Below are 17,341 nucleotides of genomic sequence, written 5' to 3' on the forward strand. Positions count from 1 at the left end.
ATACCAAAAGGTGGGACACATTATGTTGAATATAAGGCACTATGCCCTATCGAGAGACTTGGGTACATTGCCACTTTTGGTCAATGTTAAAACACAATTACAGTATTCGTTCACATCAAATACAACCAATCACTCGCAACCCGATGGAGGCTCTTCTGAGTACTAATGATTATAAAAAGTACCTATCAGATAGGTACAGGCCCATAATTTTGGACAATAGCAAACTTCCTTTTACTCTTTTCCACTCATCAAATGAGTGGAAAAAAAGAAAGTTAACACAATAAATGACAAGCAATACCTGTCCCTTAAAGGCAGACCACCCAGGCCAGGAAGAACAAGGCTTGAATGATGTAGACAGCTGAACTGTCCTGCAACACTAGAAAGCTAGAGCTGCCCAGACGTGGGCAGAGCTCATCCAGACCGTGAAGGGGGAAGAGACCCTGAATAGAGAGGGCCTGACTCTTAACGATCATAGGGGCGTTCACCATTGTGGGCATGTGAGCATCTAAAGATGCTTTATCAAGTTAACCTTGGAGACCATCTTCCTCCCTTTGCAGCCTCCAAACTCACGTCTGTGTGGAGGGCAGGACGGCCCAGATCATTGAATGCTACTGGGCCTGTTGCACAGCTGCAGTTCTTAAGACCAATGGATAACCCGGTAGGCTGGCTGATCCCTGGAAACCTGACATACTCTGCACACGTTCACGAGACTGCACTCCTGTAGCCACAGACAGAAGACCAGACGCTGGTCCAGCACTGCTTTCCTGTGGCAGCAGCAGGGGGTGGTGGTGTATGGCTGCCTAAGAAGCCAACCTCGGGGCAATGGCCTTGTGTCTGAAAACAGACCTGAGAGCATTCGCCCCCGGTGCCTTGCTGAATTGATAAATTGTGCTACTGGGCTGACATCATAGCTTCCAACACATTAGGAAACTGACTAAAATTCAGCAACTCCATGGCCATCTTACAAATAATTACATGCCAGAAAAGAAAACATGTAAATCTACAGAATTCTGGAAGGAAAAAAAAAAGAGTTCAAAACACTCAGTGAGTGAGCCGCTACATCCTTTCAGAAAACAAAGGACACAGTAATAATGGCGCTGAAATAGAATTCATGTTATGACTGCTCACATTTGAACATTTTCAAGGAATATCTTTATCTCTGAAACATGTAGAAATGAAAATAATCTGATACATGGACCTAAGAAGTTCTTACGTTTAAAATGGGTGGGGTTAAACCTGTTTCATTTTCTCAGAAAGGTGTGTGTGTGGGGGGGGTGGTGGCACACAGGTGTTAACAGCGTATCTCATTATACAGCTAGCACTGTATTCTCTGTGCAAAAACCGTTACCACAGGCTGAGAAGTCTATAACAGCTCTGTGTTTCCCGATGACAAAATTCACAAGAGGTACACAAAGGACCTCCATTAACAGAAGGAGATGAGGTTACAGAGCCGTTTGCTTACCCTTTGTGTCACATCTTTCTTAACTAGCCTGAGTCCAAGGTTTTTATTTTTTATTAAAAAGAAAATAAATCTCTTTACCTATTAAAAGAGTGATACATGTTCATTACAGAAAATAAGGAAATTTTAAAAAGGAGGAGGAAGAAACCAAAAAAGAAAATCACCAATAATATTATCAACCAGAGAGATATACAACTACTGTTACCATACTGGTGTATTCCTCTGTCTCTTAGCTAAGCATAATTTTTTTTTTTTTTAAAGAAGATATTGGGGGTAGGAGTTTATTAATTAATTAATTTATTTTTGCTGTGTTGGGTCTTTGTTCATCGCGGTGCGCGGGCCTCTCACTATCGCGGCCTCTCTTGTTGCAGAGCACAGGCTCCAGACGCGCAGGCTCAGTAGTTGTGGCTCACGGGCCTAGTTGCTCTGTGGCATGTGGGATCCTCCCAGACCAGGGCTCGAACCCGTGTCCCCTGCATTAGCAGGCAGATTCTCAACAACTGCACCACCAGGGAAGCCCAGCTAAGCATAATTTTTGATTCTCTGCTTCTACATACTATGATCACACTGTACAATGATAAATGTTCTTGTTATTTCAATGGCTACATAAAATACTCTGCTGGGTGGACATGCATAGTTTACTAAATATACCCCTATTATTTATCACTTAGGTTGTTTCCAATTTTTACAACTACTATAACTAATGCTACGGTGGGTTTTTTGTGTATAAAGTTTATTCCTTATTTTTAGTTATTTCCTTAATTCCTAAAAGGAGGATTCCCTATGTGGTCCATATAAGGCATGGCCATAAAGTAAGGAGACAAATTTGTATGCAAACCATCATCTTTGAAATTATAGTAGACGTGTGAAAACATGGATACAGACTACTTTACATCTGTTGCATTTAGAGAAAAAATTTTAATTAATTTTTGAATTTTTCCAAGATGATGTGTGTTATTATTTCTTAAGGCTAACATTCATGGTTTCTGATTACATTTCAACAAAAAGAAAAATGCATATAATTTGGAAAATTCTACTTAAGTGTTATGTCTTGTTATAAAAGACAAAAACAATATTCTGTCAACATAAATGTTTTCAACTTGCTCTTTTTTTAATACAAGAAAAGTAAAAACGTGATTTTAACCACCATTCTGAAAAATGAAAGGTAGCTCATCTAATGGCAAAGAGGAAATGTCATTCTTATTCATCATCAGAAATAGTTTAGAATTAAAAAGTATCATCTCTGGGCTTCCCTGGTGGCGCAGTGGTTGAGAGTCTGCCTGCCGATGCAGGGGACACGGATTCGTGCCCCAGTCCGGGAAGATCCCGCATGCTGTGGAGTGGCTGGGCCCGTGAGCCATGGCCGCTGGGCCTGCGTGTCTGGAGCCTGTGCTCCACAATGGGAGAGGCCACAACAGTGAGAGGCCCGCGTACCACACACACACGCACACATGCAAAAAGTGTCATCTCTTAGTTCCTTTCCCCTGATTCTTAAGTGGATTAAAGTGCTTTTAGAGCAAAATTTTAGGATTAGTTTCCAATATTAAAAAAAAAACAACCTCAAAATAGAATAATGTCTTTCACATAATATTTACACCCCTTCAAAATTTTTAGCTGCTTTTTGAACCAAGATATGTCTTTTCTCTTTTGTTTCTATAAGTAGAATGTTTGAAATGTTTCCATAATATGACATAAAGTGCCTTTTTACTCTAAAGGAAAAAACCCACATTATGCAGCATTTTAATAACATATAGCAATTTGGCATGAGTTGAACAAGCCAAAACAAAGCACAGTTTTGGGCCAGGGGATTTGCAAGGGGACATCTGAGGAACGTATATAACAAAAACAAGGCAGAAATGACACTTTCTGGGAAGCAGTATGGCAGGCAGCCATGGTCTTAAGAAATTCTTTATAAATAGCTAGTTTCAGTTATGGGGTATGAAGGAGGGTGGGATGAGTGGGGACGGAGCGTGGAGGTGGGGATTAGCAGCTGCCTGCAAGTCAAAGAGAAGATCCAATGTATATTATTTAATTACAGGACACTGGACAGAATAAACTGTAGAATCATGAAGGGAGGAAAAAACACCCCGAAACCCTGAGCCAGTCAAGTAAAGGCTGGGTAAATCAGTGGCAAAAGCAAAGATGGGAAACTGAAAAATACTCTAGAATTGACTATGTATTGACTCTGAAGATAATATTAGGCAAAAAACAGACCCTGGTTTCAGTTTTTAAAAATTTGTTTAAAGATGTTTGAGTAGTTAAGAGAATGAAGTAGTTGTACTTTGGCAGAAATTTATTATGCATTGTTTAAAGAGTGCTAATTTAAGGGCCTGGTCCTATAAAAATAAGACAATTTAGAAAAGCCAACATCTTCATATTATCTTTTGAACTTAGATACAGGAGGGATTAACTGGCCCCTAAGTAATACCTTAGAACAGTTACATTTGGGGGCCCCATTCAACCCTGATTTCAGTGTTCTATCAAGCAGCTGGTTCAGCAGTAAAGTTTACAACTGCATTTGTTCAATCAGCTAGGGGCAAATGACATCTTGAAAAAATCTGTATCAAAAGAGCAAAAGACTGATGGACTGCTTTTTCTGTTCCTCAGAAGTAAATGTTTAAAAAGCTGGGCTTCCCTGGTGGCGCAGTGGTTGAGAGTCCTCCTGCCGATGCAGGGGACACGGGTTTGTGCCCCGGTCCAGGACGATCCCACATGCCGCGGAGCGGCTGGGCCCGTGAGCCATGGCCGCTGAGCCTGCGCGTCCGAAGCCTGTGCTGCGCAACGGGAGAGGCCACGACAGTGAGAGGCCCGCGTAACGGAAAAAAAAGCTGGTGGTGGTTATTATTATTGTTACTACTACTACTTTAGATAATCGGTGAAGATAACCACTTTTTTTTCCAAACATAATACCATAAGGATTAAAAATAAAACTTTTTTAGAGCAGTTTTAGGTTTACAACCAAATCAAGCGGGAGGTACAGAGATTTCCCATACACCCCCTACCATCAAACATACTGAGCCTCCCCATCATCAACAGGATTAAAAAAATTTAACTCCATAAAGTTTCCCGGGGCTTCCCTGGTGGCGCAGTGGTTGAGAGTCCGCCTGCTGATGCAGGGGACGCGGGTTCGTGCCCCGGTCCGGGAGGATCCCACATGCCGCGGAGCGGCTGGGCCCGTGAACCATGGCCGCTGAGCCTGCGCGTCCGGAGCCTGTGCTCCGCAACGGGAGAGGCCGCGACAGTGAGAGGCCCGCGTACCGCAAAAAAATAAAAAAATAATAAAACGATTCCCATATTTTTAGTTCTTTGCTGTGAATGGGTATTTTGTAGTCACAGGGTAAGCAGTCACATCCTGAAGGCTTTCCTTCTAAGCCTGGGATTCAGAAATACACAGTGTATGTACCACTAACACCTATATTTAAAAATCCATGTTTTGGGCTTCCTTGGTGGCACAGCAGTTAAGAATCCGCCTGCCAAGGCAGGGGACACGGATTCGAGCCCTAGTGCGGGAAGATCCCACATGCCATGGAGCAACTAAGCCCGTGTACCACAACTACTGAGCCCACGTGCCACAACTACTGAAGCCCGCACGTCTAGAGCCCGTGCTCCGTAACAAGAGAAGCCACCACAGTGAGAAGCCCGCGCACCGCAACGAAGAGTAGTCCCGGCTTGGTGCAACTAAAGAAAGCCTGCTTGCAGCAACAAAGATCCAACACAGACAAAAAAAAACAAAGTAGTTTTTTTAAAAAAAATCCACATTTTATAAATTTTTTTCTATTTATTTGTTAAAATAAAAGTGACACATGCACATAAAAAAGGACATTAAAAAAAAGGTGAGGGCTTCCCTGGTGGCACAGTGGTTGAGAGTCCGCCTGCCAATGCAGGGGACACGGGTTCGTGCCCCGGTCCGGGAAGATCCCACATGCCGCGGAGCGGCTGGGCCCGTGAGCCATGGCCACTGAGCCTGCGCGTCCGGAGCCTGTGCTCCGCAACGGGAGGGACCACAGCAGTGAGGGGCCCGCGCAACGCCCAAAACAACAACAACAATAACAAAAATGTGAAAGATATTTTCTTAGATCAGTCTCCCTAGGCAAAAGAAACAAAAGCAAAAATAAACACATGGGACCTAATCAAACTTAAAAGCTTGTGCATAGCAAAGGAACGATCAACACAATGAAAACACAACCTACGGACTGGGAGAAAATATTTGCAAATGATGTGACCAACTATATCCATAATATACAAACAGCTCATAAAACTCAATATCAAAAAAAATCAAACAAGCCAATCAGAAAATGGGCAGAAGACCTAAATAGACATTTCTCCAAAGAAGACATACAGATAGACAACAGGCACATGAAAAGATGTTCAACATCGCTAATTATTAGAGAAATGCAAATTAAAACCACAATGACCTCACACTGGTCAGAATGGCTATCATCAAAAAGTCTACAGGGAATTCCCTGGTGGTCCAGTAGTTAGGACTCTGTGCTTTCACTGCCCAGGGTTCAATCTTAGGGAACTAAGATTCCACAAGCTGCACGTCATGGCCAATAACAACAACAACAAGTCTACAAATAATAAATGTTGGAGAGGGTATGGAGAGAAGAGAACCCTTGTACAATGTTGGTAGGAATGTAAATTGGTACAGTTGCTATGGAAAACATTATGGAGGTTCCTTAAAAAAACTAAAAACAGAGTAACCATGTGATTCAGCAATTCCACTCCTGCATATGTATCTGGAAAAAATGAAAACACTATTCCAAAAAGATACACGCATCCCATAGCCAAGATACGGAAACAACCCAAGTGACAATCAAGACGACTGATTTAAGAAGATGTGGTATATACAGGATTAACAGATACAAACTACTATAAAAAATAGATAAGCAACAGGATTTACTGTATAGCACAGGGAACTATATTTAGTAGCTTATAATAACCTATAATGGAAAATAATCTGAAAAAATATATGACTGAATCACTTTGCTATGCATCTGAAACTAACACAACATTGCAAATCAACTATACTTCAATTAAAAAAAAAGTGAAAGTCAGTCCATCCCACCAGAGACCTCCAGTCCTCCTCCATAAAGGTAACCACTATTAAATTTCTATGGCTCTAGAGAATGTTTCATGAATATTCTGGCAATGTTAAGTATAAAATATGCAAAGGAAATACACGCGGAGGCATCATACCAGTCACACAGTTCGATAATCTGCTTAAAAAAAAAAACACCCATGAAATCCAGCTCATTCTTCTTTCTGGTTATCTTAGTGGCTGTATCTAACATATGGATGTGTCAATCATATACATTTAAGTTTCTAGATTTCCTGCTATTATTGTTATTATTAACAATGCTGCAGTGATTATCTTCATTTTGTGTCATCGTGTGTGTGTGTGTGTGTATGTATAAACACATATATATATATATATACACATATATATATACACACACACACTTAAAATACACACACACACACACACACACACTGAAAATTTTGATAGGGACACTTTGCAATCCAAATGGTTGTACCAATCTATATCCCCACTTACAAGGCAAGAGAGAGGACCTTTTTGCTCATCCCTTCCCCATAATATACATCATCATACTTTAAGGTAATTTTAAATTCAGAAACAAAGATCACTTACTCTTACCTAAGGCTATCAGCAATATTATGCCAAAGTAATAGTAAAATTTGAAATAACTATTAAGCAGTAAGGGACCAATAGATATCAAAAGAATTAGTGAGAGTGATGGGGCTGGGTTTTTGACTGAATGCAGAGATATTTACAGTGGTTGTCATAAGCTCAGTTTAAGCTTTCTCTTGTAAACCACATATTTATTTATAAATTTGGTAGAATTCTTCTCATGTTCCAGGACAGAAACCTAATAAGCTTAAGACTTCTCATTCTTTTTTCTTCAATTCCAACACAGCTGAGAGATGTAATAGACAGATTTGAAAAATACTGAGAACAAAATCAACGCTATGTGCTGAGGGACTGGATGTTGTGTTTGAAGGAAAAAAGATAAAGATGATGCCTGGGCTTCTGGCTTAAGCACGTGGGTGGGCCACTGACTGAATAAAGAATACATCATGGCCATTTAGGGAGTTCAGTCTTGGACGTGTCTGAATTAGAAGCTGAGATGTCAGAGCGACAACTGGCTCTATGGGTCCAGATTTCAGAAGGTAGCTCTTGGCAGGAGGCTAAAATTTGGAAGTTGTCACTTATGTAGTACTTGAAGCTATGGGAGTTTGCCAAGGTAGAGAATATAGAAAGAGGAGGCAACAACAAGAAGCACAGGACCAAGTTCCTAGGAAATCCAACAATTAAAAGCCCATTTTTATAGGTCAGATAGGGGATGAAGGTCCAAAAAAGGAAGTGAGAGGAAGCTGCCTAAGGAGGAGGAGGAGCCTGGAGAGTGTGTATAAAAGTGTTTCTAGAAAGGGGTCACGACCAACTGGGTCCGATGCTGCTGTTGTAATACATGAAGGAGCTGCTTTTCGGAGTGATGGATGGAAACCAGGCTGGAAGAGGTTAGGGAGGGGTAAGAGTAAGAATGATAGTAATGGAAACAATGCTTTCAAGATGTTGCCCAGGGGGCTTCCCTGGTGCCGCAGTGGTTGAGAGTCCACCTGCCGATGCAGGGGACACGGGTTCGTGCCCTGGCCCGGGAGGATCCCACATGCTGTGGAGCGGCTGGGCCCCTGAGCCATGGCCGCTGAGCCTGCGCGTCCAGAGCCTGTGCTCCGCAACGGGAGAGGCCACAACAGTGAGAGGCTTGCGTAGCGCAAAAAAAAAAAAAAAAAAGATGTTGCCCAGGAAGGTAGGAGAGAGGCGAAAGCTTGAGGGGTGTGGAACTTCAGGTTGGAACATACTTGAACAGGTTTACAAGCGATGAAGAGCGAGAGAGAAAAGGGGAGGGGAGAGGAGGGAGAGAATGGGAATGAATGAATATGAATGAGAATAAAGGAGAGAATAAGAGGTAGCAGATCCCTTGAAGGGGAGGGGATTCAGAGCAAACAAGAACAACCTTGTTAAGAGACACTTCCTCTATCATGACAGGAAGGCAATGAGGATTGGATACAGCTGCAGATAGGTTTATAGATGTGGTCTGGAACGTCCAGAGAGTTCCCAGATGATGGGTTTTATTTTCTCAGAGAAGGAGGAAGAAAGGTCATCTGTTCAAAGTGAGATGAATGAAGGAAACGTCAGTTTTGAGGCTAGTGAAGGAGATTTGAAATAATCATTGCAGACTGCGAAGAACAAGTTGAAAAGAGAAACATGGTTATTTTGTCTTGACATGCTCCAACTAATAATGGCAACAGCTTGGGGGAGAGAAGTCAGTTAGGAAATGGCGAGTCACTCACTGGCTGTGAACGATATCATTTCATCAGAGAAAAAGACCACAAGATACAAAATTAGAACATTTCGCAGTTCTTTCTCAAGCTCATTATATAAAACTTTAGTTAAGAACAGTTGCAGGCCAGCAATTCCACTTCTAGGTGAACTGAAAAGAAGTTAAAACAGGTACTCAAACACACACATGTACACCCATGTTCACAGCAGCACTATTCACAACAGCCAAAAGGTGGGAACAGTCCAAATGTCATCAAGAGATGAATAAACAAATCCTGGTCCATCCATACAGTGGAATATTATTCAGCCATAAAAAGAAATCAAGTACTACGTAAGCCACAACATGGATGAACTTGAAAAACATTACGCTAAGTAAAAGACGCCAGATGGCAAAACATCATATATATGATTCCATAGATGTGAAATATCCAGAATTGGTAAATACACAGAGACAGAGCTCAGATTGGTGGCTACCTGGAACTGGGGGGAAGTCACTGCTTAATGGCTACAGGGTTTTTTCTTGGGCTGATGAAGATGTCTTGGAACTAGACAGAGGTGTACTTGCACAACACTGTGAATACATTAAATGCCCCTGAATCGTTCACTCAAAATGGTTAATTTTATGTTGTGTGAATTTTACCTCAATAGAAAAAATGGAACAGTTGGCAGAGCAACTGACTTTAAGACACTAATTACTCAAGAATCAAATTTCTTATTTCCCACCCATCGCTAGCTAGCCCCCCTCACCATCATAATTCCGTTAACCACCAACGGTTACTTCATCTTTTAAGGATTTGATAACTACAATAACAGCTATATATCATATTTCCTGTCACACCAAATTCTAGGTTTTGTTGGTTTTTGGGGGGCCTCTAATTCCCCTTCTAAATCTCATCCTTATATTCTAGCACCTTGTACAATGCTCACCATATAGAAGTTTTAATAAACATGTTTTACTTAATTCTGTACGGTACACTTACAAGTATATAACTGAGTTACTATTTTCTAAGGAAAAAGAATTCTAGCCAAGTTTAAGAATAAATCACCAAGAAGATTTTGTATGGGCAAGTGATTATCATGGGACAGAACCAACACTTGTCTTGCTTAGTTGTATGAATTTGAGGCTTCAGATATTTCTGAATTGATGTTGGTGGTAGAACAGAAGACAAAATCTAATTATATTGTTTTGAAGGGTAAAAAGACTGAAAAAGGGAACACTAAGGGCAAAGGAGTAAAGAAGAGCATGAAAAACTGGTAGACAGTAATTTATTTTCATCTCCATTTACAGTTAATGTGAAATTTAGGCTGCATTAGAGAAGCGTACAAACACTTAAGCACTCTCATAGATGATAAAAAGTAGCAACCGAAGATCACAGATTTTTGGTTGTATTTTCAGGGGTCTGATTTGCCAATTATAAAATAAGGTTCTTCTTCAAGTAATTTAAAATAATGAAATGCAAAGAGGCCAAAAATAAAATGGTGGTTTGTCCTATAAGAGCCATGCTATCTGCGCTCATTAAGCAAACTCCCGTCAACACTCCTGTCTGAAGCAAAAGCAGAGTTAACACGGTTTGCACATAAATCTAAACCTCTGATACTACCGAGCGCAAAGGGCACCCTGATCAGGAATTTTTATATTATGATTATTTTCCATTTAGGAAAAGGAGAGACGACATTAAGTTAATTAAAAAAAAACTGTGCAAATCAGTGTTTGGAAGTTAGGTCTTAGACTACCTAGGAAATACTGCCTTTCATCCAATATCAGAAAGTCTACTGCATCCTTTGACGTCCACTGGGGTGAGGGGTGTGGGGGAAGAGGCAGGTGATACAAACTGTGGAATTCTAAACCACTGTCCCTTGCTGGTAGGGAGGTCACAGTCAAGAATGCAGCATTCACCCTCTATTAGGAATTAAAGAGCAAAAATGAAGTAAAAACTAAAAATGCTAGCAGTCCAGGCTAATGCACTGTAGATTTCCTGCATTAATCTGCACCATGAGGTCAGGAAGACAATGTTTTCAACACTCAGCCCTTGGAAATTTACAGGTACTTTGATAACTCTCTGGTTGGCTGCTGCTTCTGTTTCCATGGAAACAGGCTGCTAAAAATGGGCCATGTTTCTTTAAACTGATCATACCTTCACACAAATTCCCCTCTCCTTTTTGTCAAAAGTTGGAATGAATTAAGTATGCTTCTCATGGTATGACAACGTGATATCAAGCCAGGGGACGTGGTACAGAATGGCAGGGACAACGTTAGCCTGTGGCAGACATACAGAAAGATATTATACATACCTATGTGCATCTAAAAAAATCTCACTTGGTTAAAACGCAGTGGAAATAAATTACACAGTGGAATAAATTGAAGTATAACACAAATAATAGGCACTGCAAAAGTAAAATCATCCACTTAATTGCCTGATCACCAGCAATGTAAAGAGGTTTAAAAAAAAACTTGATTTGTTTTTTCAGACAATTAATTTTTAATCTGTAGGACCATGCTGGTTGTATACCTGAATGTCCAGATTTCTTAACCCTCCATGTTTCCAAAAGAAGATAATGTTTATTTTTCTTATTTGGGGGGTAATCAAAAAGTCTATGTTTCACTGCTACATTAGAATTTCAGTGTGCAGCCATAGGCAGAGGTGCTGACACTTTTTTTTTTTTTAATCTTTATTGGAGTATAACTGCTTTACAGTGTTGTGTTAGTTTCTGCTGTATAACAAAGTGAATCAGCTATATGTATACATATATCCCCATATCTCCTCCCTCTTGTGTCTCCCTCCCACCCTCCCTATCCCATCCCTCTAGGTGGTCACAAAGCACTGAGCTGATCTCCCTGTGCTATGCAGCTGCTTCCCACTAGCTATCAGTTTTACATTTGGTAATGTATATATGTCCATGCCACTCTCTGACTTCATCCCAGCTTCCCCTTCCCCACTGTGTCCTCAAGTCTGTTCTCTACATCTGTGTCTTTATTCCTGCCCTGCCACTAGGTTCATCAGTACCGTTTTTTTTAGATCCCATATATGTGTGTTGTGCTGACAGCTTAAAGCTCTTTCCTAATCCCTCTAAATTGGGAAAATGTACGTTGTATAAAAGATTCTGAAATGCCTTAGGGTAAATTCCTAAGGCAGCTTCTCTGAATAAAAAGACAATTAACAATGAAACAGGAAAGTAGTGGAATATTATTTACCTCCAGTTTTTCCCAGAATAGTAAGCACATGCTACTCTCTTGAGGTCATTTGATCCTGGCTCAATATCCTGGTTTTTCTTCCCATTTTGTGGATTCAGGAATGGGAGAGACAGAGACACACACACACACACACACACACACACACACACACACACACACACACTTGACTCTTGAACAACATGGCTTTGAACTGCACAGGTCCACTTACACGTGGACTTTTTTTTCAATAAATACAGTACCTGTATTTTCATTTTACACATCTTTAACTAAGTGGGGGAAAAGTTTGTGTTTGATTAGAGATCACGACATGTGGAATCAAAAGAATTAGGGTCTGAGTCCTGATTTTACCCAAACCGTTTTGGTTTCCTGCCCTAGGTTGAGTCATCTGTCAATTCCTTTGTTTCTGAGGCAGAGAGAACAGTACTCAGATTTTTGACTGCGCATGGCAGGGGGGTGGGAGGCTGGCGCCTTTAACTCCCACGTTGTTCAACGTTATATATGTATACCTACACACACATGTGCCAACTTGCCCACAAAAACACAAGGAGAACAGTGAACTTGGGACACAACTTGTGTGCAATCCTAATGTCAGAGCAACTGTGCATGATGATGCAGATCAAAGGATGAGCTGCAGTTGTTCAGGCCAATCGGGTGGGGATGGGGTGGGGATGGGTGGGCAGGAGAGGCGTTCTGGGAGAGAACAGCTGTGGAGAGAGAGAGAAGTAGCACAGAGGCAGGGCCTCACTTGCTGAAGGCGGCCAGAGCGTAGGCAGAGATCAGCTGGGCAGCTCTATCTCTACTTGGGTAAAGATTCCTGCTGAGATTCTATTTGAGGAAGGGGACCTGGATAAGGGTGGGGCTGTGGTGAAACAGTGCTGTTGAGAAATGAAATATTTTTGAGGTAGAACTGACAGATTCGATAACCAGATTTGGTGACAGGCTATGAGGAGAAGGTCAAGGAAGGTATCAGGGATCACTCCCATTTTGGGTTCCTGCCGTGAGCTAATGGGGGGACGGAGGTGTCACTGACGGAGAGACAGGAAGCCCTGGAGGAATGTGTTTCATGGGAAGAAGTAAGGGGCCTACTGGAGCCGTCAGGGATGTAGATGACCGTGCAGGTCTGAAGCACAAGAGAGACGCCTGGCGCTCAGTCTGTGATCCTCACTCATTTGGACTAAAGCAGATAGAGGTTTCTTCTGCTATGTCTTTTATGTGTGTGTGTATTTTAACTTCTAAATGATCATTCAGTTTCCCACTGCAGGCTGTGAGCTCCCTGAATGCCATTGCTTGTAGAGGTTTACAACCTCTGGAGTGATGCTGTGGAGAAGCACTCAAACTTCTGCCAAATAAAATGATTTCCAATAAAAAGTTAAATTACATAATTTCATCTCAAAGGCAGCATATAGCCATTTTTAAAAGACACTGAATTACATGTGGGAAAAAGAATCTTCTACTTTTTCCTTCATACCTGTATGTTATTTGAATTTATTTTAAGGACCGTATCGTACACTTCAAATTTATTTTTAAAAGACCCATTAATTTAGCGATGCCTCACTTGTACAACACTTTCAGTTATGTAGAACACTGGCAGAAAACAAAGAAAGAAGAAATTCCCAAAGAAATAAAAATAGATGCTGCAAAGTTCACGTGCTTTACTTACAGAAGAAGGCTCGGTAGCATTCTCTGTTTTAACTGCTTATTTGTCCGCTTCTCCCAGGATGACTCAATACATTTTAATTGAATCAACAACACAATCAGGATTCCACTATTACATTTTGTTTATTTGTTGCTTACTTGGAAGATTAGAAGCAGCAGGTCAGAAAAGCGAAAAGCAGCCGAACGTGGAAGATGACAAAAATCAAACAATAAACAATGATTCTAGTAATCCAGTAATGATCTAGGGATCATTCTGTGCATGGGCAAACAGTTTTATACACCTCAACAATGACTTAAGGCACCAATGCATTACATTTTGGGTTAGCCATTAATTTATAATTGAATTTTAAATTATATCTGAAGGTAACAGTTCAAACTATATTGTTTAAGAAGGCAGAGAGGGGTATAATATTCTTCAAAAACTTATTGCATAATAGTAATGTATCTTTGAGATGCAGGGCACTGGGAGTGAGGTATAAAAATCATCCAAACAATGACAGTATCTCCAAGAAATATTATGGTCTAATAGTGAAGACAGTACAGACACATACTACAGTAGCAAAAGGTGACATGCCATAAAAAGATGCAGAGCAAGTTACTGGGAGTATATGATAGAGAAGTAATTATTTTTAGCTGATAGGATCAGGTGACTTTCTTTAGGAAGTGGCACAGGGACTGGGTTTTAAGAGACTCTGGACCTGCAAAGCTGGGGTGAGCAGCTTTCCAAGAGAACATCCAGCAGTGATGGAAATGGTTTATAATCTGCATGGTTCTATACAGAAGCCACTAACCAGGTGTGGCGTCTGAGTAACTGAAATGTGGAGAATGTGGCTGAGGAGGTAAATTTTAAAAAATTTTACTTCATTTTTAATGATTTTAAATGTAAATCTGAACAGCCATGTGAGGCTAATGGACAGTGCAGGTAGAGTATGTATGAGATAATTTGTCACTTAGAAAAGTTTTGGTGCTTTAATAAAGGTATTTATTTAGTCTATTTTCCCTAGGTTGAACTGCTCAGAATATCTCAGACAAATGTGCATTTTTTCCATACATGGATCGCCTATAGCCATGTCCCAGCGCACCCCATTAACCCACTCCGCTGTCTATGATGCAGTCTGCCACAAACTTTCACATGCTTTATCACAACTGTTACTAGCCAGTCTACGACAGAATTGGGAATGTGGTTACCCAAAGCAGTAGCTCTTCTCCCCACCAGCCACAGCTGAGCCACACAATAAAAGGAGCCCAGATCCCCGAGTCATTTCTTAGAGGACGGCTGACTAGGATAGCTGCCCAACCCACCTGGGACTATGTTTTGAGCAAGAAATGCGCTTTGATTGGTTAAAACACTGAGTTTGGGGGTTGTTTGTTAGAGCAGGTAGTTCAGTCAAAGTAATTAATACACAAGCCAGTTTTCTTTCTTTGGTGTTTCATTTTCACCATTAGAGAGCTCCGTATATCGAACATCAATTTTTCCTCTTTAAATTGATTTGCTACCATTTTGTCTTGGATAAATACGGGATATAACTAGCTGGTAGCACTGGCATTATGATTCATTATCTCAGTAACGCTTCATATTAAACCACTTATCTGAATTAAACATCTCAATTTATTTGATTTTTCCCCTCAAGTTTCATGATTATTAATTTGTAAGTTGTCAAGTCAGTGATGTGTAATATCCTTTAGTTGTTAGAACGAGAAATTAAATTTAAATCTCATCTGTGATGAGCCCTATTAAAAAATGTTCTAAACCTTTTGTGGATAAGTCAAAAGGTGAGATTCCCTACTGCTGCTTTGACAAAAGAAACCAGTCTAAGGAAAATGTTCTATTTTGAAGTTGATCAGAATTCATGACATTTGTTGCCATTTCTCACCTGAAGCAGAAAATAATTAAATTCTCCAACTATATATGTGGGTTGGTATTTATCAAAAAGTTTATATAAGCATTAACAAAACTGTGAGGAGATATGCTTTACTATCCAAAGAATTCTCTGGTATGTGGTGACAACTATTCACAGGCGGTTGACACTTGGAACATTTTTCCCTTAAACTTTCAACAGGTATTGCTAAATTTTCTTGCTAAGGTGTCACATAAACTTTGAAACCTATGATTATCTGCTTACAAAATCTGTTTTTCCCCCTAATAATAATTTCAGCTAATTAGCACTGTCAACAATAACAGGAATTCTAAAATGTCCCCAAAGAAGCAAGAACGAGAGCAACTACTTGAGAAGCAGAGGTCGACCTCCCACCCCTCGCAGCAGACACCATCACGAACGCCAGAGACCTGGCTGTGTCGCTACGGTTAGAATGGAATGGACCAAAATCTATTCTTCCCTCATTACCTGAAAACTTTTGATTCAGACACTGCCACAAATGAGTGGAACATCAAATATTATTTATGTGAAAGGTAGTATTTTAAATTAGTATCCCTTAACACGAGGCATAAACCACAGACATGACTAAATAGTCAGAAATTTGTCTTTTGACAGGACAGCATAGGATCTAATTAGACTCTGGGGCATTTTAGTGTTCGAACATTGCTGCCGTATCAATAAGCTTTCACAGATTAATAAAACTGACATATGACCCAGGACCTAGCAGCAGAAGAAGCTCAGCAGTGGCCTGTCCCAAGAGTCTGATAAAGGTCACCGCTGGTGCTCATCTGCAGGCAGTGACTGTGACACACTGAATTCCAGGAGTTCAACCCTGCAAAGGAACGTAGTCATTTTCGGAGGACACCAAGGAAAAAAAGTAGCTTTCTGCAAAATTTCTCCTATTTTTTCTGTTCTAATTAAACTCAGGTCTAATCCTCTTTCGGTGTCACTACCTTTGAGGTACAGATCACCTTTGATATCTCTCTTTTTTTTTTTTCCCCCTCAGCCCTATCGCTAGCAAAAAATAAGTAGACATACAGTCTGTTGAGATAGAAAGCGAAGCCTAGTTCAGTGCAACTGTGGTGAGGTAGATGAATTTTATCATCCAGTCATTTCTGTGGAGTGTTTAAAAATATGAAAGTTCTCTCCCTGTACACCTCTTTATACTGATGAATTTACATGACAGTAAGATATGTAAGTACTTCTCTACTTTGCCAATATACACAAGATTTTAAAAATTAAATTTTAAATAGAAAGGAAAAGTAACAAAGGGTTAAAAAAATTAGAAGAGGGGTGGCAAACTGGCATGAAACTGGGTATCTCACAAAGACACTATGAAGTAGGTATTGTTTATCTTCATTGTACAAAGGAGGAAATTAAGGCTCAGAGCAGTGAACTTGTCTAGGGTCACAGAGCTAGAAAATGGGATTTGATCCCAAGTATATCTCACTTCAGAGTCCATGCTCTTGCTTTGTGACATTATACTACAGCACATGTATAAATTCAAAGCATGGTCACAACTGTTAGGGAAAGAATCGATACATTACGTAATCATCTCAAGGCAGTTTTGCTGTTCCTGTTGATAATTCTCCTACCCTGTTTTTATATTTTTAATTCTTGCTCTCTACACTCCTTATCATACTGCTGTTGTAACATCTTTTTATTTCTCCAATTGCATTTTCCTCCACTTTTCCCGGTTTTTCAAGTAGCGTAAAAATTGTTAAAAATTTATGATGTTAATAGGAGCTTAACACTAGAACTTGACTTAAATGATATATAGATAATCCCCTTTT

The 17,341-nt window shown here is 40.4% G+C and overlaps 1 protein-coding gene across 13 annotated transcripts in view; it reads right to left on the bottom strand.

Moving 5' to 3' along the window:
• MRTFB (myocardin related transcription factor B) overlaps window positions 1-17,341 on the bottom strand; it is a 283,790-nt gene that overhangs the window by 57,103 nt on the left and 209,346 nt on the right. The gene's annotated exons all lie outside the window — the stretch shown is intronic.

This window comes from Pseudorca crassidens, chromosome 15, assembly GCF_039906515.1.
Source record: "Pseudorca crassidens isolate mPseCra1 chromosome 15, mPseCra1.hap1, whole genome shotgun sequence".
Classification (NCBI taxonomy): Eukaryota; Metazoa; Chordata; class Mammalia; order Artiodactyla; family Delphinidae; genus Pseudorca; species Pseudorca crassidens.